This window comes from Pleurodeles waltl, chromosome 11 (assembly GCF_031143425.1).
Source record: "Pleurodeles waltl isolate 20211129_DDA chromosome 11, aPleWal1.hap1.20221129, whole genome shotgun sequence".
Classification (NCBI taxonomy): Eukaryota; Metazoa; Chordata; class Amphibia; order Caudata; family Salamandridae; genus Pleurodeles; species Pleurodeles waltl.
In genome coordinates, this window is record NC_090450.1 from 737704165 (window position 1) to 737728564 (window position 24400).

Consider the following 24400-nt stretch of genomic DNA (forward strand, 5'->3'; position numbering starts at 1 on the left):
CTCCAGATTTATGAAGCTGCTCAGTCCCAGTTGCACATGCATGGTGTCAGAGCGACCCAAGTGCGATCGTTCGTTTAGAAAGGGCACAAGTCCACAGCCCCTACTTGACAATACTACCATAACAGAGATCATTTAGGCAACAGACATCAAACCGTGAGTGCAAACCACCAGAACCAATGCACTACACACTCGAAATTCATGTGTTAACTTAAAAGGATGCAAGATCCCCACCTTCTTTCAGAGCACCTCTGTGTAGAGAACTAATACCTTCCAAGCCACCCACTCACACCAATGTGTCTGGAAACAATATTCCTTGTTAAAGAACCTCCTCTGGATGAATCACAATCCCAGACCGAATCTTCGCATAGTGCCAAGAGGCCAAGTGAATGGAGAACTACACAAATACATAGTAGCACAACATGTGCAGACATAAGTAGAGAGGGAGCAACTTGCCTAGAGACATGAATGAACTCACAGTCCAGCATACATAAAGATACTCATGCTCATCCTATCTATGCACACCGCCAAAACACATACAGGACCCTATGCTCTGAAGCAGAAATACGGATACTCATCCCCACAAACCAACATACAAGTAGACACATAATCCCACCAAACACAAGCAGGCACATATAAATAGACAGACAGATAGAAAAACAAATGTATGGATGGCCATACAAATAACATAGAGGCGGGCATCTATTTACTAAAAGGACAACAGGTATACAGACACTTGTGTACATGGATCAGCAGACATACAGGCACCCTGTGCACTGTACACAGGGATGTAACTATCAGTAGTGCAGCTGATGCAGTGGCACTGGGGCCTAGAGTTGGCAGGGGGACCAGTCTGCCCTGCATGAACCTCAGTTATTTCAGGGGCTACCAACTCAGTATTTTGCGAACACAGAGACTGCCTGGGCCTAGCACTGTGTTTACCCTTCAGGCATGTGGATGGAGTGTGGTGGAATGGCGGAAATGGGAGAAATGGAGAAGAGATAGGGAAGAGTTGAAAGAAAAGGAAACATTGAAAGAAGAGAATACGAGAAAAAAGAGGTAGGATGGTAGCAGGAGATAAAGATGAGAGAGGAAAGGAAAATTATTAGGTTGCACAAAAGAGGTAAGGAGAAAGGAAGAGAAATGGGTCAGAAATAAGGATGTTAAAGAAGGAGATAGCGAGTGAGAGAAAGAACAGAGAGACAAATGAAGGGGATAGGAAGGAGTAGGTAAAAGGGAGGAAGGAGATGAGATATGAGATGGATGGAGTTAAGAGAGAAAGAAAGACAGGTACATTGAGGGACTCAGAGACCCTTTAGATGTACCATAGATATTGTAACTGCAGTAGGTTCAGTGACATAGGGTTCGTTGCATCAAGGGAACACCACTGAATGTAAAATGTCTTAGCTGGCAAGCAGGCACCTATAACAAATAGACTAAAAGACACAAATGTATCCATGCACAAACTAAACATACACATATCCATGCACACAGTTCAAGAGACATACAGACCTAAAAGCAAACTACCAGTGATGCGAAGATAGATGGAGGGATGCCTAATTGGTGTTAGAGTGATACAAGTTTCATGTGTTCTTAATCTTAAGAAGTTCTCTGAAGAAAATCCCATATGGTCTAGAAAAAAGAGTGTCATTCAGTCCTTCACTTCTTGTTGGATAAATCACCTCTAGTGGGTGATGGGATATTTCTGTGCTCTCTTAAGAACAGTCACTGCAGGTAACCGTAAAGTCCACCGAGCATGCTCACTCGAAGGATGACTGTAATAAAATCATTAACTCCTTGTCCTGCTCCTCAATGGAATCCATACAACTGAGAATTAATTTCCTGTCAGACAGAACATATTTCCTAGTTGACAATAAGAAAGAGTTCCCACAAGATTGCCTCCAATGCCTAGTGACAATCACAAAAGGTACCTACCACACGCTTTCTGTTTTTCCTTATGCAGAAAGAGACCCTACGCTGACATACAGTTCGAGCACCATTAACACAAGGACAACAATATCACCTTATCTGAAAACAGTTCCCTTTCCTGATCCATAATGTGGTACTGTAAACTGGCAGCCAAAGGGTTTGTACTGCAGGAGGTTGGGCCTACTTGTCACTAGGACAGAATAAACATGACAACTTGTAGTACTTGACCCTAAACAATATGTCCTGGGCGTTGGACTATAGGAATTCGACATCCCTGGTTACAGCCTTCCAATTGTTGGCAGTACTACACATGGCTTTGAAGAAATTGGGTCGGAATACTGCCAATTTTGGGACTCTTTCTTTCCGGATTGGGGCAGCAACTGTGGCTGCAAGATTGGGATGGAGCTGGTCTCAGACTCAGGACTGGTAACTGGAGGTCCAGGTGTTGTGAGAGATATGTGCGGTTATGAAGGGTGAGGTGTCTTACTTTGGGAGAGAGAAGGGAGGTACAGTATGCATGCTAATTTCTTCTTTTTCCCATAGGGTATGTGAGCGGCCCTGGGAGCCAAAAGATGATAACGTGGATGGTTCAACATTCATTTATTCAATAGGCAATTAAATATGAGGAACAGCAAAAATATGGACAAAACCTGGGATTACCCTGCAGCAGGCATGAGGTGCTCTGGTGGGGGAAGAGTGGAATGAGATGGGGCAATCTGTTGCCAGTTTTAGCTACAATGGTACCAAAATAGGGTTGTCTGGACATGCCCGTTATACATCTGGGAGAAAATGATTTGTTACAACCATCGGAGCTAACTCTACTACAACACATGCAACAGCACAAGGTCTTAATACAACAGAAATTGGGAGGGGACATGCCTAGCATGGACTGAGTTTGTGCCATGTCGAAAGTGGAGGGTAGATTAAGCATGCAGCCATTTATAAAGCCAGGTGGAAACTCAATTGTGCAATAAAGGTTTTTGAGTGGCAAAAGACATTAAGGTGGTGACACATGGGGAAATCAAGGAGGAAGAATCAGGTCTTTTCCATTCTGATGGGGTGCATTTCTTTGAGCTGGGCAATGCTTACTGTATAGTGGAATTAAGGGACCTGCTTGGAGATCTACGGAGGGAAAAGGTTTGGTGCAAAAGAAGTGATTGCTAAGTTGATGTATTGCAGTAGGTTGGGGTGGGGATGAAAAATGCCCTCTGGGGTTTTCCTAGGTGGCGATAGCTGGGGATGGAGAGACAGATGCAGGCGTATCCACTCCTCGGGGGGAGCACAGCTGAAGGAAGACAGTGGCGGGAAGCCTGGGACAGGACAAGGAGGCTTTATTGGAGGATGCTTGGGTAAAAGTAGTGAGAAAGAGACTGGAAATGGAAGGAGGTTATTGATAGCAAGGTGAAAGGAAGAGTGAAGCAAGAAGGTGTGCTGGGGTGAAAGCTTGGAGTGAAAAAAGAATGGTGGGGGATTAAAGGGTTTATGTTTAATGTTATGAAAAAAGTTGAAGTGTTTTAAAGGTTTGCAATCCTGTCCTAATAAATTGCCTTTTACACATAATGGAGCGCTGTTTGTGATTACCTCACAAATGGTGTTTCTTTTCCCAATTTAAAGTGGCGGCTCTCACAAGTACAGTAGTAAGTTTTGTTGATTTGATATTGGCCATAATCAGGATATTTTTTATCAGTTCTAAGCCTTGTCTGTCGGTTCTGTGAAGATCATCAGCCTTGGGAGATTGGTGGAGTTTTTGTGGTGGTGTCACCCTCATTTCTTGAACAGCATCATGGAGGACGGGGAAGTAATTGCTGGGCCATCATCTCAGGCTTCGTCTAGGGCGTTTTTACAAGCCAACATTGAAGGTGCAGTGGTGGCAGCATTTAAAGCCAGAGAATAGGGGGAATGCAAAGATCCCCAGAGTGCAAGACCCTGATAAACTTTGGCTTGATTTGGAGGAGGAAAACAGGAGGAGTTGTTTCATTCAGGGACTGGACCTGACTGAACTGTTACAACATTTACATGAAAATCTGAATTTGTCAACCCTCGAACCCCTCCATTGACAAAGACAACTTTATGGCCCATTATCAACGAGTTGTGCCTGAGATGGTTCCTTTGATTGGGGCCATCAGACATGTTTTGTCCTATGAATGAATGGTGGCACACAAAACATCTTTCCCCAGATTCCTGGACAGACGATATAGGGTTGATAAATCTGGGGGAACATTTCCTGCAGTGGTTAAAGTGGACCATCTGGTAGCAGAGCTTTCCACTCAGGGTAATATTGTATTGGATGACACTTCTCCATTTGATGCTGTTGATACCAAGGTGAAGGGGTTAATTAGAAGGTATTATGCAGCTTCTAATTTTTTAATTAGAGCAAACACTTTTACAGCATATACCGTTCAATCTCTTTTGATGATTCCAGGCTTTTGGGGTAATAAATGGCAGCCATGATTAGGAAATCTGTTGAATGTAAGAAACTTATGGTACCTGTACGTTCTTTCACTAGAGGTAAAGGATTTGGGAATAAGCCAACCTTTCTACCTGGTCTTTCTAAGGGTTCCTTTAAAGCCTTTTCAAGGAAGGAGTCACATCCGGGGCACTCCACCTTCTTACAAATCCCGGTATTAACACTGCTCCATCACCCATAGCAATTCCCCTCCTCCAAAAGCATGACAACCAAAGTTTTCCTCCAGTAGGAAAACCTTCTGTTGTTTCTGGACATTTGGAGTCCGTCAATAACAGATGCCTGGGCAGTGCAAATGGTATCAGAAGGTTACCACTTAGAGTTTTTATACCTTCCAAGTCCATTTTTCAGATGTACCCTGGTTCCAAAAGATGCCATATGACAGCAAGCTCTTCTACAGAGCATTCGGAAACTGATCCAAAAACAGGCCATTGTTTTTGTCCCTCTTCAGAAACATGGACAGGGGTCTATTCAATCTTATTCCTGGTCCAGAACATATCAGGAGACTCAGGACCTGCTTTAGGACTGGTAGCGCCCTGTGCGAGTTTATTGTGGAACCCCCCACCCCATGACCTCCTCCCCTGTTTCACTCACTACCACCCAGCAAATGTGCCCCTCATCTCTCCATCGCTCCTCTTTCACATATTCATGTGTTTTAAAGCACTTGTAAAGGCTGGTTTTACTAATCCACTCAGCTAGCCACTTAAAATATAGGGGCATATTTAAGAGCCCCTGGCTCCATTCTAACGCCACATTAGTGTCATTTTTTTCACACTAATGTGGCGTTGGAAGGCCAAAAATGCAGTGCCATATTTACAAAGTGACGCAATGCATGCATTGCGCCACTTTGTATCCCTTTGCGCTACATTATGCCTGCGCCAGGCATTATGTATGCAAAGGTGACATTCCCCCGTTATGGCACAAACAAATCTGACACTTTTAACGCCTGCTCAGAGCAGGCGTTAAAAGGAGACTTCTGTTGGTTACAAATGGCCTCTGTGTGCTTTGCAGGATTCCATTCTTTATACTAATCCTGCAAAGCCCTGGACTAGCATAAAAAATTCTGACGCTAGTCCACTAACTACTGCCATGGAGCGCCATATTTTAAATATGATGCACAAATGGTGGCGCTGGGGGGGTGCTAAGGGGCACAAAAAAAGTGGAGCAGCACTGTGTGCAGCGCCACTTTTTTCGAATATTCCCCATAGGGCAGTGCTTAATTTGTAAATAAAAAGGTGCCGGTGTGTTGTATTATGCTCAGGAGACACCAAGGTATGAGTTTTCTGCTTCTTTTATTTCAATAAACCAATCGTATAATCAGCGCCGCAGTCGCGTCTGCCCGGCAGCTTCGTCTCCGTCCGACTCCAACCGTCCTGTGTGCCGCGTGAGCCGCCCGCAGACGCGACCAAGGCAGCTCGGGTTCAGCACGCAGCAGCGCGCGCCGAACCTGGGCACAACATATTATCTCTCTTTTTTTTTTTTTGGAACAAAAAATCACTTACAAAAAAAATAAGAACCAAAACATAACAGCATTGGAAAACCTATGCTTAACTTAACATTTAACAATTACATCAGTGTGTCCATGAGATAAAAAAAAAAAAAACTTAACACATTCTTGCTAAATACAATGATATTCCCTGAGTTTGATCGGTACCCGTTTCTCATGGACAGACCTCCTCAAGGTGTCGGGTACTAACAAATGATTGTCTAACACCTTGCGTTCCCGATGAATACCCTCTAACCCAGAGGAGTCGCATCCTTCCTCACCACGGTGACGGACATCCTTAACCTTAACAACCTTCCCCATATTCCACCACTGACCCCCCTCAACCATGATGGCATTACCACATACTTTCATCACCCTCATAGGAGAACCATAGCAGGCTTCACCTTTCCTCACAAATGTCTGTAACTTGACACGTACCAGATCACCAGGTTGGAAAGAGAGTTTTCTTGTAGAATTCTGCAGGTCATACCTAGCTTTTACCTTTTCTTGATTTTTTTTTACTTCACCCCACACCCCATCCTTGTTCACAGAATCAGGAATCTTACCAGAGACTGCTCTGGCTAACCACGCTGGAAACAGTCTTGAGGTGCTACGTCTTCCCTTAAGGAGTTCAAAAGGAGAATTTTTTGTCACAGAATGTGGAGTGGTGCGATAAAACCACAACATCGAATTGACTGCTTCTTCCACATCCAGCTTACTTGCTTTGGCCCATTTGATACACTCCACGACCACCCTATTCATTCTCTCTACTAAACGATTCGTTTGAGGATGGTATAGGGAACTTTTCAAATGTTTCACACCTGATTCTTTCAGAAACATTTCCATGTCATAACTCACAAACTGCACACCATTATCCGAAATCAAGGTTTCCGGAAAACCTTCCCTCCAAAAGATCTCTTTGAGAAACTGAATAGCGCTACCAGCCGTAGGCTTTGCAAAAAAACGCACTTCTGGTCACTTACTGAAATAATCCATTAAAACAAAAGCATAACGCATCTGGCTGGGGAGAAAATTGAAAGGTCCAACCATATCGACCCCAACTTTGACCCAAGCCTTGTCTGGTAACGAAATGGGTTGTAATGGAGGTTTCGCAATCTTCAACCCTTTTTCTGCACCATTACACACCACACACCTACCAACCACTCTTTCTACATCCTTGTCCATAGAAGGCCACCAAAAATGTGCTCTAATACGTCTCTTAGTCATAGTGGCACCAAGATGACCCTCATGAGCATGGTCCACCAACCTTGTACGAATCCCACACGGGGAACACATTTATCATTCCTCAAAATAATACAATTTTCAATCGACAACTCATCTCCCACCTTGACATATGGCTGAACTTCAGGATTCACATTTCTTTCTTTAGGCCAGCCATTGATTATATGCTGCTTAACAACGGACAACACCTCATCACTGCTTTCAGCCTCCCTCCACACAGTCTCTGTGCACACCTTGGATTCATCAGCATCAATTGCAGCTATGAAACAATCTTCCACATCATCCTCCCAATCAAGTTTACTTTCTTCACATATAGGTAGACGAGATAGAAAATCTGCTGTGAAATTATCTTTCCCCGGAATGTACTTGACCTGAAAGTCATACTGCAACAATTTTGTGGTGAGGCGTGCAATACGAGGGGTCGTATAGTTAATTTTATCCCCATTTAAGATGTAAACCAACGGTTTGTGATCTGTTTGAATTACATATTTTCTGCCCCAAACATAACTCCTAAATTTTTCACTGGCCCAATAGCATGCTAGCAACTCTTTTTCAATCACTGAATAGTTCAGTTCAGGATCACGTAAGACTCTAGAAGCATAACTAATAACCTTCTCCTCCTCTCCTAGACCTTGCGACAACACAGCACCCAACCCATACCTACTAGCATCCACCGTAATGGTACACAGTTGGCTAGGGTCGTAAGGACACAGTGGTCTGGCATCCACCAACTCTCGTTTCATCCTTTCGAAAATGGTTTGACATTCACTGTCCCATATAAACGGAACTTTGCTTTTGAGCATATTGGACAAAACTTTCATTTTGCTAGCATAGTTGTAAATGAACTTTGAGTAGTATTCACACATACCAACAAAAGATCGTAACTCATCTTTATCTTTAGGACTAGGGGAATCTACAATCGCCTTTACTAACCCCGGACGAGGTGTAATACCTTCCCCAGACACACAATGGCCCAAAAATTCTATTTTTTTTAAATAAAATTCACATTTTTCCTTCTTTACACAGACACCACAAGACTGAAAAATATTAAAACCTGATCTAATTTTTTCATTGTGATCTCCTAAACCCCTTGTGTGAATCAACACATCATCCTGAAAGATTAAAATACCTTGGATTTCCCCCAAAATTTTGTGCATGATGCGTTGGAAAGCTGATGCAGCAGAAGCCAACCCAAAAGGCATCCTGCAAAACTGGAAAGTGCCAAAGGGTGAACTGAAAGCAGTGTAATGGCGCGAATCCTCTTCCAGTTCAACTTGGTGATATGCAGACGCCAGATCAATCTTTGAAAACCACACTGAACCCCTGAGCCCATCAAGTAGATCACTGATCTTGGGTAAAGGAAACGAGTCTACCCATATTTCCTTATTGAGACTCCTGAGATCAACACATAAACGCAGGTCTCCATTGCGTTTACGGGCAACAACCAAAGGAGAAAGCCACAAACTGGACTCAATTGGCTCAATTACACCATTCTGTTGAAGCTTGTTCAATTCAGATTTAAGATCTTCTCTCAAACTAAACGGTACTGACCTGACCTTATGTCTTACAGGAATGGCCCTATCCTTAACCTTTATTCTATGTTTGAATCCTGTAATCTTCCCCAAGCCCTGGGCAAAAATACCAGGAAACTCATCCTCAAACGGTGTCTTGGAATCTGCACTCTCCACCACCAAAACTTGCTCTTTAGTTCCAGGTTTCAGCACCATGCCAAACAGACCCTGATGATACCACCCCAAAATATTCAAACCCTTATATGCCACATAGATTTTACCAAAAATCTTCCGACCCTTGAACCCAAACTGTCTTCTATGTACCCTTCTAACTCAATTTTCCTGCCTTCATACGAGACCGGAGACCTATCGGGAGGGAATAACTTTCTGTCACCCCAAGTATTATGGAACAGCTCTGATGAAATCATTGTAATGCGAGCACCAGAATCAACCAATAACCGAAGCATCTTATCCCCAACCCAAATATCCACCATGGGATCTATGCATTGGTTATGTTCCTTGACCCCTAATACTTTATCTGTGACCACAACAATCATGTCCTGGAAGGCTTTTACAAAGGATTCTTCTCTATTTTCTTCTCTATTTTCTTCCCCATCCTCCACTATGCAAGTGACATTAGCTTGCTTATTACTAGAGGATTGACAGACTCTAGCAAAGTCACCAGTTTTACCACATTTCCTACACGTAAGATTCTTTGCAGGACAAGGTTTGCCGTCTTTAAAATGAGGCATGTTTCCACATCTAAAACAGATATTCGAAGATCTAAAAAAAGGATTGTCACTTTTCTTCATATCAGCATTCTTTGCTGCACCCCTTTTTGCAACAACACCGACATGAAGAGGATCCGAATCCTTTACAGTAGAGCTGGAAGAAAGTTCCATCAACGAGATCTGGGCAAGCTCTACGCTTTTGGCTACTTTGATAGCTTCATCCAACGTTGGATTTCCCATGGTGAGTAATTTCTGCTGAATATGTTTATTTGAACAATGACCAATGAACTGGTCCCTTATAAGTTGATCTTGAAAATCCCGAAATTCACACTTGGAAGCCAGTTGTCTTAGAGCACTGACATATGCATCAACATCCTCGCTTTGACATTGCTGACGCTTGAAGAATTTGTGCCGCAAGACAACTAAACTAGGTAAAACATCAAATCTTGTGGACAACTTTTTGCTAGTCATCAAATATTCATCCAGTTCTTCTTCATCCAATTGCGGTAGCTCAGGTAAGTGTTTGAAAATCTCTCTCCCTTCATATCCCAATGAATGTAAAAGCAAACATTTCTTTCTTTCTGGGCGAAAACGAGATGCTCCTATGGCACCCAGATAGGTTTCAAAGCCATCAAACCACTGTCTCCATGGAATAGGAGGAGCACCCGGAGTTTCCAAGAACGGTGGTGGGGGATTGACTGACTGCATCACTTAAGACAAAGCGTGACGTACAAAGTCAATGTGCTGTACACAACATAGCAACAAAATACAACTGGTGATGTATTTTAGTAAATATTCATGCAAGAAGTACTTCCAAGATGGCGTCTGAACAGGCCATTACAAGCTCAATTAAGTATGCGTTCTATATCCCCAACATAACTTGCAGATTCACCAACCTCTTGAAGAACATGCTCAGTACACGCCTGTTTTTTTCTGAAAAATTGCTGTGGAGGACGCTCCCCACGAAGACAGTGAACAGGTATATGGTGTGAAACTCCTCACATCAACCTCGTAGTCCGAAACCAGCTCGTCGCCACAAAATTTATGTTGTATTATGCTCAGGAGACACCAAGGTATGAGTTTTCTGCTTCTTTTATTTCAATAAACCAATCGTATAATCAGCGCCGCAGTCGCGTCTGCCTGGCAGCTTCGTCCAAGCGACCAAGGCAGCTCGGGTTCGGCACGCAGCAGCGCGCGCGAACCTGGGCACAACATGGTGCCCAAAGCCCTCCTCGTAAACTCACAGCTGCTGCAATTAAATGTGTGAACATGGAATACAAAGGTAGTATAGTCCTGAAGCCATCTCGGGCCTCTTCAATCCATGTACAGGCGCTCGCTGCCCCTTCAACTTACTCTTGTGGATTTCTGCTTTTTCCTATTGCAACACTTTTTCGTTTTTCTCTTCCTCCATCTTTCCCATATGTGTCTTTTTCTCGCAGTAAATGCTTGAGGCAGAAAAATAAGCGCCGGCCTCCAAAAATAAGCGCCGGCCTTCAAAAATAAGTGCTGGTGCTCCGCACCGCAAACACCAAGCACAAATTAAGCACTGCCATAGGGGCATATTTAAGAGCACCTAGTGCCTTTCTAACGCCACATTAGTGTCATTTGTGACAACTAATGTGGTGTTAGAAGGCGCCAGGCATAATGTATGCAAAGGGGGCATCCCCCCATTAGGGGGGGCAAAAAAATGGCGCAAAGAAATCTGATAGATTTCTTTGCGCCATTTTTTCCCGCACTTTTAATGTCTTCTCAGAGCAGGCATTAAAAGGAGGCTTCCATTGGTTACAATGGGCCTCTGGGTGCTTTGCAGGATTAGTGTCAACATTTTTTATACTAATCCTGCAAAGCGCCGTACTAGCATAAAAAATTCTGACGCTAGTCCCCTAACTACCGCCATGATGCGCCGTATTTTAAATATGACACACACATGGTGGTGTTAGGGGGAGAGTTAAGGGGCACAAGAAAAGTGGCGCAACACTGTGTGCAGCGCCACTTTTTTCAAATATGTCCCATAGAGCTGTGCTTGATTTGTAAATAAAAAGGTGCCGGTGCCCAAAGCCCTCCTCTTAAACATGCGGCTGCTGCAATTAAATGTGTGAACACGGAATACAGAGGCAGCGTAATCCTGAAGCCATCTCAGGCCTCTTCAATCCATTTACAGGCACTCCCTGCCCCTTCAGCTCACTCTTGCGGATTTTTGCTTTTTCCCATTGTGACGCTTTTTTGTTTTTCTCTTCCTCCGTCTTTCCCATATGTGTCTTTTTCTCGCAGTAAATGCTTGAGGCATAAAAATAAGTGCTGGCCCTCAAAAATAAGTGCCGGTGCTCCGCACCGGAAACATCAAGCACAAGTTAAGCACTGCCATAGGGGCATATTTAAGAGCCCCTAGTGCCATTCTAACGCCACATTAGTGTAATATGTTTACACTAATGTGGCGTTAGAAGGCCAAAAACCCTGCGCCATATTTGTAACCCTTTGCGCTACACTATACCTGTGCCAGGCATAATGTCTGCAAAGGGGACATCCCCACGTTAGGGTTGCCAAATAAATGACACAAAGAAATCTGTCAGATTTCTTTGCATAATTTTTTTCCGGCACTTGTAACACCTGCTCAGAGCAGGCATTAAAAGGAGGTTTCATAAAAGGAGCGTGCAGCGCCACTTTTCTTAAATATGCCCCATAGTTCTGTTTTTTGCAGCATGCATATTAACCCTCTATGCTACTTTATGTTGAGTCAAAGCTGCCACTAGGCAAAACTCCCATCTCTTTCTCTAGCAGGAACATTAATCACAAGAGGTATCTTGACATTCTAATTGTCTCTTAAAGGCTAAACGTCAAGGAACTTCTCAGCAGGTGCTTTTAAATCTTAATTTTCTAACATTATTATTAAACACAGCACCCCCCCCGAAGGTCAGCGGCCGGTGCAGTCGCACCGCTCGCACCACCCAAAAGCAGGCCCTGAGGAGACTACTGGTCGGTCCTGGATCTAAAAGTCTTGAACTGATTTCTAGTTCACCGTACCTTCAAGATGCACATCCTACCTCTCTTAAATGCGGGGTATTATCTTGTGTCTCTGGACATACAGAAGGCATATTTTCATGTTACCATTTTCCCTCCTCATCATCAATAACTAAGAATTGCAGTTGCCAAGTAGCATTTCCAGTTTCAAGTACTACCATTCAGCCTCGCTTTTGTGTCAAGTGTATTCACAAAACTCTTGGCTCCATTGCTGGGTGTTATGCACTCTAGAAGTATTCAGGTGCATCCATACCTCAACGACCTGTTAATTGCATCTTCACTCTGTAAGGCATTGTAAGATGTTGAGGACATGTGCAGCTTCTTTTCTTCTGAACTATTAAAAATCAGATCTTTTTCCTTCCTTATCTCTGAGGGCATTGGAACCCTGTTTCACATGGCCTTGGGAGAGGTGTTTCTAACTCCAGGCAGAAGGGACAGACTGTTCCTTCACTTATCGACTTTGGCTCAGAAGTCTAGGGGAGGTGGCATCAACACTAGGTATTGTGCTTTTTGAGTCGACTTCATCTTTAATTCATGGTTCACCATCTTCTGTGCCACTGGAATCTCTTTTCTAGGGACTATGAAACTGATTCTAGTTACTTAACAAAGTCGCCTAAACATGCAATGGTGGCTGTGTCCTGTCAACCTCAACAAAGGCCATTAGTTAATCCAACTTTCCCCCATTATCATCTCAGTGGATGCCAGCAATGTGGGGTGGAGGCAGTTATGAGGGAATACAAGGCTCAGGGAAAATTGAGCAGACAGGATACTGTATAATCTTCCAGTCAAAAGGAATTGCCAGCAGTGAGGGCAGCACTCTTCTGTTTCGTTCCATTGATCAAGACCATGGAGTCTGCATTCAAACAGATGATCAGAGGGGAATGATCCACTCCCTGTCTTTCTCTTCCCAAGAGACGTGTCTGTGGTTGGAGCAGAATCTTTTCTCTCTGACAGCAATTTATCTTCTGTGGGAGGAGAAAGGACCTGCCGGCCAACTCAGTAAGAAGTTTCCATCATCAACCTCCTTCTGCCTCTTCCCTCACATCTTCAGAGAGGTGATCAGAAAGTTTGGAACTCCCTGGTTAGACATATTTGCCGCAGAGACCAAAACACTTTTTTCCCAATTCTCTTCTCTGATTCCATCTCCAGTAGCATGGGTGACAGATGCTTTGTCATTCCTGTGGCCAAGTTGTCTTCTGTATTGTTTCCCTCCTTTTCCATTTATTCCCAAAGTGTTGCAGAAAATCAGAACGGATCATGCCAGGGTACTCTTGAGTCCCATCAAGGAGGCCATTATATCCTCTCCTCCTTTAGATGGCCATTTGTCCACCCTGGTACTTTGCACTCCATCATTCTCCCTTGAATCAGCCTATCCTGTCAAAGGACACTCTCCGATGTCTAAATCTATTGGTTTGGCTGCTGAGAGGCTGAGGGGCTTTTGGCCCATGAGTTTTCCTTACAGGTTGCTGAATCAATGAAGCTGTCCTGTAGAGCTTCAACATGCAAGTAATACAGCCATCACTGAAAAAAGTTTGAGACCTGGTGTTATTCAAAAGAAACTTGAAAAAGAAAAAGAAACAACTTCCTGTGACAGGATTTTTTCCATGGGGGTGGGGTTTAATGGGCCACCAAACAAGCTTTTAGGGGGAGGCAGTGTCTGCAGTAGCTCCCCTAGCATCCTGTTTGCTCAAACGTTTTTTTCTCTGATGGACAGTGGTCCACTCTCCAGTGCCTCTTTGGGATTTGCCCTTGGTGCTATGCGCTTTGAATGGTCTTCCTTCTGAACCTCTAGTTTAATCAGATTTCAAATATCTAACTCAGAAGGTGGTATTTTTGATTGTCATTTGCTCGGGTAGAAGAGTGAGTGAGATCAGAGCACCACTTGCAGTAGCCCTCTTTGTCCTGTTTTTTTTGACAAAGTAGTCCTTCAACAAGTCCAGCATTGTTACCCAAAATTCCTTAACTTTTTCATTTTTTGAAGGATATTGTTTTCCCGGTGTTCCACCAAAATCCCTCTTCGGGTGAATAGGTGACTTTTTATACTTTAGATGTACACAGAGCCTTGCCTATCTATTTTTATATGACATCAGTTTTCCGAATAGTTAACTCTCTCTTTGTCACCTTCGGAATGTCTAATCGAGGTTCTCATCCCTCCAACTCAACTATTTCTCTATGGATTAAATCAGCTCTCATGATGGGGCATGGCCTGCTAAGATAGGCAACTAGACGTCCTCATCATCCGTTCCCCCTGCAGAGCTAGGTATCCTCTATAATACAGCTCCACTTCATGCCTCATGACCCCTAACCTGGAGATGGTGGCCCACCCTACTGTTGGCGACCTACTGGGGGCCTCGAAAAAGCTTTGTGCGACCCCCCTACCTGAAATGAAACAATAGGCCTAGTCTTCCCTGGAATCCGGGCATGTTAGGGGCCTGTAGCTGTTGTGGTCCGGGGCCACACCACCGGCGAGCAGACTGAAGAGGTGGCAGGAGAGAGGAGAGCTGAGTGGGCATGCGCTATGGAGCCGTCTGTGCTGTAATGCAGTTAACGGTGCAGGCGCTTCCACCCTGTGTGACTTTTAACTGTGAGAGACCATCCTGGAGGGTGTCAGGAGGCAAGGGCTGGGATGGAGGCCTGACCAGAACCGGAATGCTAGCGACTGCAAGGAGGAGACAGCAAAGAAGGGGCCCCTCCTGGACTATCCTGCAGTTGGGAAGTGGGCTCAAGTGACTGCAGCATCCCCAACCACTGAGTTTGGCCCTGGGCTGCCCTGTTGCTCCTGCAGCGTCTGCACCACAGTGGAGGCCTGGTGAGTTGGTGCCTGGATGCAATGCCTTGACTAACGGTGAGCCTGTGAACACTCAGGGTGGGACCTGAAAATGCCCCTGGTGGCATCCCGCAAGCAATAATTACAAACACACTGCTTCAACAAGTGAAAGGGCATAACGATTGTGGCCTACAAAACAATGAGCCAAAGTACGCGGCCCTGGGCTGCGGGACAGTGGCTGCATGTGGGATATCCTGTGGTGCATATGTACTCCTGATCCCTGCAATGACGCTGTGCTGAGAAAGGGCCTGGACAGGGCCCGCAAAGGGTGAGCCGTGGCCCCTAGGGGAGTGCTTCCGCCCACTGGATCCTCCTGAAGGTGCCTGGGTGGCTGAAGCGAACTGTGGCCTGTTCTGATGAGCCTGCATACACTGCGGCCTACACATAAATCTGTAAACATCTCTTGTGGAGAGCCCACCGACCCCACCACCGAGACCTGGTGATACAACCGTAGAGGAAGAGACATCAGTTGCTGGTGCACCATGGGGCAGGCGATACTGTGTCACCCTAGGCAATCCTTGGGACTGTTGGAGATGGGGAAGGACAAGTGGGCAAAATCAGCATAAGCCAACAAAATAGATCAATACACTGTGAAACTGCTGGAGGGGCACCAGCGCATCCACCCTGTGAGAAGTCCACTGGTGCAGGGGCCTCCGCCTGCGGAACTACTTGCGGCAATACAGGGCTCCCCAGTTGCAATGGAGGGGAAAATAGATTCTATGGCCATAGAGATTATTCCTCTGCCCTTGGATTTATGGCTAAAGAAAGAGGTCAAGTCACTCAGAGCTGCAGTCAAAGGGTTAGTGTGGTAGTGCCACATAAACGAAGAAACATCTATAAGATGCTGAAGGCCGAATGTGGCAAAACAACTATGCCTGGTGGGCTTTCCGGAGCACATGGAGGGCCCCTCTGTGAAACTCTTCCTAAAAACTGGATTACTAAAATCTTCAGACCTCCCGACGATCTAATTTCTTTACTGTGGAGCGGGCTCATAGAGTGCTGGTGCCGATGCCACGGCTGGGTGCAACCCCTAAGGCCCTGATACCCCATCTTTTTAACTATTGTGACCGTGACACTATCCTTCAACATGTGTGCACACACAGCCCTCCCAGATATGTGGATAAGCACATTTTTTATTTACCCTGACTATACCAGGAAGGTCCAGTCTTTGTGCAACAATATTTTTGCTGTAAAATGGAAACTGAGAGACTGACACATCAAATACAGCCTGGTATTTCATGCTAAACTACATGTTCAGTATGAAGGCCTTGTCCACTTTTATGAATCTCCACATAGCTTGATGGAGTGGCTGGACACTCTGGATTGACAGGGAGTTGTGAGCCTCATAGGGACAAGATGCCGCACTCTGCCCGCAGCAGAAAGACCCCACTTGAGAATGTGGAGAGGCTGGGAGCCATAGGTATGGATCTAATTCTTGTTGCCCGGGTGGCACCCTGAGGTCCGTAGTGCCAGGATCAATGTATCAGAGTGCTTTTTCGCAGATTTGGCTGGTGTCAGACACATTGAGTAACAGTACTGATGCCAGATAGGCTCTGCACATGTCGGGAAACATCAAGCACAATGCCATGGGGGAGGCGGGACATTTGATTTAAGTATTGGCATCAGAGCTGAAGACTGTGGGGCAGGGAGCCCTCGGCGTGCGAAGTCCACATTGAGACCCTGGCACCCAAACGGTGAAGACGTCCTGCACAGTACTGGTAAAGTTGCAATAAAGTCATAAAATGTGTGGTTAATATTTTGCATGCATGTTAAACACTGATAATTTGATGCCCATTGATGTCTCCAGGACTGCTTCTAGTTGACTGTAGGGGAGCCGGGCAGCATTGCTTTTGTTACTGTATGCAGCACAAGTATAAAGGGCAATGTAATGGACTGCTCTGTGGTGGAAGGTGGTGGGGGGCCTTGCATCTCTTGGTCTGCTGAGTGCCTGGTTAGGACTCATGGATCATGGGTGACTACACTTCTCTCCCGTACTACACTTCGTATTGTTCTAATTGATACACAGATGGAGTGGTGGGGGGGTAGTGGGGTTGTGACTGGTTCCCTTCTCTACCGCTTGTTGCGCTGAGGTGGGTTCTGCATATTTTCCTTATCTCAGTGGCTCCTGGGGTCCCTTTAAAAAAATAGGGGTCTGTGTGGATATGGACAGGAGGTATGTCATCCTTCAGGGTACACAGGATGCTCACGGCCTTTGTCTTGTCAGTGTATATGCTCCCAATATAGAAGATAGGACCTTCTTTGGAAACATTTTGGCAGCGGCAGAAGGCTTCTTGTCCATGGAGATGATTGTAGCCGGGGACTGTAACTGTGTGCTAAATGGAGAAATGGACTGATTCCTCTCCCGACAGGCTACTAACCCTAATATGACAGAAGCCCTGAGACAAATGATGCAGGGCACAGGGTTGGTGAACATTTGGAGGGCCCAGCACTGCCAGACATATACATAATCCTGTCACACACCTGTGGCTGATATACACAGAAGGCTAGACTAATTTGCACCCAAGATATCTGGCCAGATATATCTCGAACCACTCACCCTTAGTTCTCACTTATTCTTTTATCTGAAGAGCACTAAGAGTGCCACAGTGGTGATGAGGGTGGAAGCTCTCACAGATCCAGCTTTTAGGAGTACAATCGTGGAAGCCCTTGCTGATTATTTCAACCTTAATTGGAAGAGTATCCAGCACAGAGGGATGGAATGGAATGCATTGAAGGTGGTACTCAGGGGCTCAGGCATAGCAAGCCCTACAGGTGTCCAACATACATTGTAAAGGGACCTGACAATTCAGGAAGGACTGCTAGCGACTCTTGAGAGGGCATTGCCAATGGATCTGACAGCTCCCCCTGCATGGGGAGGTGCAAAAAAACAAGTTACCTCCTTGAAGAAGTGCCTGAAAAAACATGTCCGTCTCTCCTATAGATGGTGTCTAGCTATGGAGGGCAATAGGGCAGACAGGTTACTGGCCAGGATGGTACAGCAGGAATGCCACTCTGGCCTTATACCATTAAGGATCCAAATGGCCGAGAGGTTTGCACACAGCAGGCCATCAATTAGGTCTTGATGGATCACCTCCATGAGGTGTACAGGTCACCCAGTGTTCCTCCGGTGCACAAAGTGGTGGCCTACTTAGACTCACTGCCACTGGCACAGCTGGTGGATCCCAAATGGGTGGAAACAAGGGTTAGTACCTGCTGTAGACTCCGTCAAGACAGCTAAAGCACCATTGGGGTGATGGTCTGTCAGCTGAGCTCTACAGGGCGCTTCCAGAGACTATAGCCGATAAATGGCTCCTGGTGTACCAAGAAGCCCTGGAAAGGGGGATGCCCCCTGAATTTATGCATGAGGCACTGATAGTATCAATACTCAAATACGAGTAAAACCCTTTAGACCCTGCCTCCTACTACCCTTTGCTCTTATTTAATGTGGAGGAGAAGATAATTGGGCAGCTACTGGCTAGACGTTCATACCGACACCTCCCAAAGCTAGTCACCCCGACTAAACAGGACTTATTCCCTGTAGAAATACTCTTTGCAACCAGCAGCAGCAGGTGCTGCACTGCTGGGGTATACAGGTGGGACAGACAACCCACGTTGTGTCCTTACATGTGGCTGACACCATGGTGTATTTGCGTCAGCCAGACATTTCGGCCCAATCCTGTTAAATGTTATGAGGAAATTTGGAGAACTCCGAGGCCTCCATGTCAACAGAACAAAATCTGCTTTATTCCCATTGGGTCAACAGAGGGGTGTTTTAGGCTGCCCTGCTCCCCGAGTTGGGAATCCCTTGAAATACTGATAAGATTTGCTACGTTGGCATGCATGTGGCACAAGGGGCAGAGTAGTGCCACACTTTAAATATGGGGTGCATGATAGCTAACCTCCGGCCGTCCATTACATTCTGGAACAAACTCAAGTTCTCCTTAATGGGTAAGATAGTTGTAATCAAAATGGTTGTGTTGCCCCGGTGCCTTCGTGTTTTACAGGGAACCATGTACAAGATTCCCCGAAGTGTCTTTCAGGAACTGGATAAGCTTCTGTTGGACCTGTTGTGGGCAGGGAAACAGTGCAGGTGTGGACTGGCCACACAGAGGTTTGAGTGGGAAAAAGGGGGAATAGAAATAGTACCTAACCTCAAACTCAAACTGTATTATCTCGCATTGCACCTATAAAACAGAGAACACTGGTTCGATGATGGGCCTAACTGGGAGAAATACCTGTTGGCCAGAACTACAGGGGAGCTGACCTGGGATCCCTCCTGCTATGTGGCACTAGAACACCTGGGTGTATGTCACACATAATGAAACTGGTATGCAGGCTCTGTGAATGAGCGTGCAGGTGGTACTCTGCAGGGCTCCCTATACGCCAAAGCTGGAAGTGTGGAAGATTCATCCTTTTGTGCAAATTACCCAGAATATGTCTGTAACTTGCTGGCAGGAGAGGGAATGTGTTTCCTTATATGACATATCCATCGGGTCAGTTTTTCACCCTGCAGGACGCAACGGAAACCTATAGTTTGGGGAGGGTTCAGTTTCTCCAGTGTGCCAAGATAGCAGCCACAGCAAGGGAGATATGGCTGGGATTACCCAAACCCACTCATCTTCCCTCTCCCTCGAAGACACGCCATGGATCTGTGGAGCCAACAGCGAAGGACGCTCCTTCTCCCACTTGGCAGCCAAGGCTTGGAACAACGTCCCCCTGCACCTCAGGAACACACCGTCACTCCAGCGATACAGAAGAGAACTGAAGACCTGGATGTTCGAATGATCATACCTCCATGCAGCAGCATACAGCTCCAGCGCAATGAGACCCTCACTGGAGATTTGCTATGCTCTCTAGATGTTTGATTGATTAACTGACTCAGACACTAGTTGTGTTGTTAATGCTGGTGGGCAGAAGGAGGCTTATAACCCATTTGTACTGCTCGCTGTGTGAAAACAGACTTAGACCCCCCCCCCCTCTAGACTAAGGGAACGTGGTGGCAGTTCAGAGAGCACCCAGTTACAACTGAGGAATGAACTAGAATACACAGAGGGGTGATGGAGGTCTCTGCCAATACACGGTTTAAACTCACTCAGTTCAATATAGTACTTATGGCATACCTTTCACCCAAGTCTCTGCACACAATATACCCCTCTAGGAGTCCGAGGTGTACATGGTGCGGGCACACACCGGCGGACTTCTTTCATGTTATATGGATTTGTCCACAGATCAGACATTACTGGGAGGAGGTTATGAAGCACCTACAAAATGCTATGGGGTGTGAGACACCTAGAGACTTGAAACAATGCCTGCTGGGGTTGGTGCCTGTTAAGAAAAAATGGAATCGCAGTAGGAAATTAACAATCTTTGGATAGAATCTGGCCAAACAATGTATAGCCATCAGATGGCTGAGTCCCACACCTCCTCAGACGGCTGAATAGCTGAAGGATTTGGTGGAATGGGCTGGGCCTGAAGAAGCTAGCATACATAAAAAAGGTGAGGGATGATGATAGTTTGACAGATGGTTTTTTGGCATGAGGATCAAGGTACATGACCTAAACAATGTTGGAGCTGTTTTCTCCACCACTGTGACGAGTGACACTGATGAAGAAACTAGTCCGAAATCACACTCCCGAACTATGGTGGGGGAAGGATGAATTGCTTGATAGGATGGATATTGCTAATGAAAGTTGAGAATAGCTGTGGGGTGAACAGCGGTGGTTGACTTGAAATGTTGTGCATCCTTTAGAACATAGATTTTGTAAAGAGCAGAGCACTGGATGGGGAAGATGGAGTTCTTTAATGCACATTGGTTCATGGGGATTTTCTATATTCAATTCAAATGACTGCACATCATTTGGTGCTACACAATGTTATGACAATTGCTTGGAAGACCCACACAGGATCTTGCTCATATTGTGGATTGCTATGGTGTTGGTAATGAATGTAATGACTGGCAATACTGTGCATGCTGTAGATATGTATAATGCTGAAATGCCAATAAAAAGAGTTTTACAAAAATCAGCTATCATCAAGGCTTATCAGATTGTGGGTTCTGCCATTCCCCTACAGGTGCAAGGGAGATCAACACAAGTTATCTATCTCTTGGGTTTCCTTCGTGGGAGCCTCTCTAAGAGATATCTGTTATGCAGCTACATGGAAATCCACACATACCTTTCTCTCTCACTGCCATTTGCACTTAGGTGGGAAGTATTGTTCACATTTTGGTGATTGTGTTCTTATTTCTGACTCTGACACTTGTGATCTATGGCACATAAACCATTTTCATGGTGCCACATACCTTGCCTTTCCTGTGTCAAAATAATAACATTTCAATTGCTCGTGTGTTGTCTCAATTGTAAGGACTGCATAAAGTGAGATGGACGAGAAGGTAATGCCCAAGTTACTTTGTGGTAATCTTCATTACTCCGAGTCCAGGTCTTCCTCAATGCAGACCCAAAACCCACCCCTGCCCAGTGTGCAAGGGATTGATTGTTTTGTGTTCAAATTCATGTCAATGTTTTGTTCTGCTTTGTACATTAGAGGAAGTGATATGGGAGGTTTCTCCCTTTTATGATGGTTGCTAGGCAGCCATCTTGCGGGAACTATTTTGATGTCAGCTAGGGAATGTGTTCTGCCGATCGGAGAATGGACACTAAATTGTAAGGACTGCATCTAGAAGGACCTGCACTTGAAGTAATGAAGAGTACAGCTAAGTTACCGGGGCGTACAGGTGCAGTACTGCAATTCAGCACATGTATATGTCTAACTTGGAAATAGGCATTGCTGCCAAGTCCTGCTATGCCAATGTGTCTCGGGGAGGTTGGGGGGGAGAGGGGGGGGGGGGGGGCTGATGGGATGGAGTCCGTGCTCATAATCTTTTTTTCCTGCTTAGCTTGTGCCCCACCACCAAACAATGTCAGATTTAAATATTTTAAGCAAAACTATATATATTTCTGTTTACACATAAATATATATAATAACGATAAAATCGTTGTAAGTGGCCCCATCAGTTTTATCAGAGGCCCAATGTGTGCACCACCACCCCTAAAAACACATGTAAAAACGACAAGAGTTCCAGGTCTGATATTTCCATGCAGTATTGCCTTTTTATCTAACAGCTCTTTGTATGCCTGACTCATTAGCACATACTTACTATCTCAAACGTGAAATGACAAGTGCCAGAATGAAACTTGCTGTTTCCTGATATGCCAGTAATGGTGGCACATGTCACTAGATCAATTCGAAGGTATTGGTATGTCACACCTATTGTTGCAGGATCGTCTATGTCAGACACCGTTCTGGACATGCCTTTTACCAGTCATTGTTACCGGATTTGTATGCTCAACTGCGTAAACAGTAAAAGAATGCTAGACTACACAAAATAAAATAAAGAAAGCTTAAGGCTAGAACAATATTTGACATCCCTAGTTACCCTCTAAAGTATTTTTGTACAAGCTTTACCGGGTTTATTTTTCTAACCGAGATGCATTTGGTGCTTATAAAGTTGAGAATTTCACTCATTTTTATTTCAATTTTACAAATTATTGTTGGCTTTGTATGACCCAATTGGAACAAGCCGCTATATGAAAGAGAGATAAGCACTAACATTTTTTTAAAATAGAAAATGTGAAAAATGTTATGGAATGTGTTGATTTAAAAAAGTAAGAAATAGCTGTATGTATGTCAGTGGGCGTCCAAAATGTGTGGCGGGGGCGGATAAAAAGCGAAGCCGCAGCAAAGGTAAAAATACACAGCAAACACCGTATCCGAGAGAGATAAATACTCCACAGCCTTGCACTGCCAAACAGTTGGTGCAAATCATCTGCGTTACTATAAATAGGACACCATGACTCATGGGGTGCGTGACAACCGTGACATTGTGAGCACACCTCATCTCAGACAGTGGTGCATCTCATGCTCGGTGAGCATGTCAGGGGCATCACAGCCACGTGAAGGTGGCCATACACCCTGCCCGTACCTGACAGATAAACGTCACTTATGCAGGCCTGCACCAAGTAATCACGAAGAGCTCTGAAATCAAGACCTGCAGTAGCCCAATAAGTGACTTCCAAATGTGGCGAGGTGCTTAGAGGGCATGTAGAATTAATCCACCTCCAACCCTTCACCAAATCTTAGAAACTGAAAGCTAACATGGCACCTGTGAATTACATCATTTGTTTGCATTTTTACTCGCCCCTCAGATACTTGATCACATTAAATGACCACCCTTTACATCAGACTAGTACACATTAATTTATCAGTCACTGGAGTGATTTGTCGACAATCACAGGATATGGAGCCGACGCCGTGGCTTGAACGAGGTTCTCCAGTTCCAAAGTCAGCATCTCTGGTCTTTGCCACATCCTTTCCCTATAACTCTGTGCTAAACACACTGGTCCAACTTGGAACTCCAGTAAAAAGGTACCATACCTAACACTTAGGAGACAGAGCAACCCACATCCTCACCCACTAACCCTGTGCTAAACACAATAGCCCAACTCAAAACTCCGGTGAAATGATACCATCCCCAACACCTAGGAGACAGAACAACCCATTCGAATGTAGCTTTGTTAAGGGCATGTGCATAAGGAAATCTCATGCTGCATACCCATGCACACTTGGATTTTGTCAAACATGCTGTATTGATGTCACCAATACTGGTGAACAAGTGTCGCTTACAATTTACTCCGTTTACCAGCTAGAACTACAGTTCCTAATCTCATTACTACAACCAAAACCTATCTGCAACAAAACCAAACAAAAGTGTTATCAACGAATGTGCTTTGGAACTGCTGAAGAGGTCATCCTCGTGGGCTACCACAGTATCATGGACAAAATATGATGATACACAAATATTGTGATTGAACTATCAAACTCCAAATTATTGTAAAGGTAAGTATGTATAGGTAAGTATGCAATTAATATACTTAATTTGTCACTTTATGTAAACACATACATGCACACACACACACACACAAACATATTGCACTGGTGGTGCTAGCACCGGTGTGTGTATGTATATGGTATTTCTATAGTGTGAACCTAGCTGAAAGTCAGTGGAGCTCTGTGTAATTATAGTAAGGTCAGACTTCTCAAAGGAAAGGCACTTTTTTAATCTTCACAACATGGAGCTGTGTGACAAAACCTTCCGAACAAAAAGTCCACACCCTTGATCTGTGAAGCAGGGACCAA

General features: G+C 44.9%; 1 protein-coding gene across 2 annotated transcripts in view; it reads right to left on the reverse strand.

The window, feature by feature from the left end:
- Positions 1–24400, reverse strand: part of AIFM3 (AIF family member 3) — a 240676-nt gene that overhangs the window by 119263 nt on the left and 97013 nt on the right. The window lies entirely within an intron of this gene.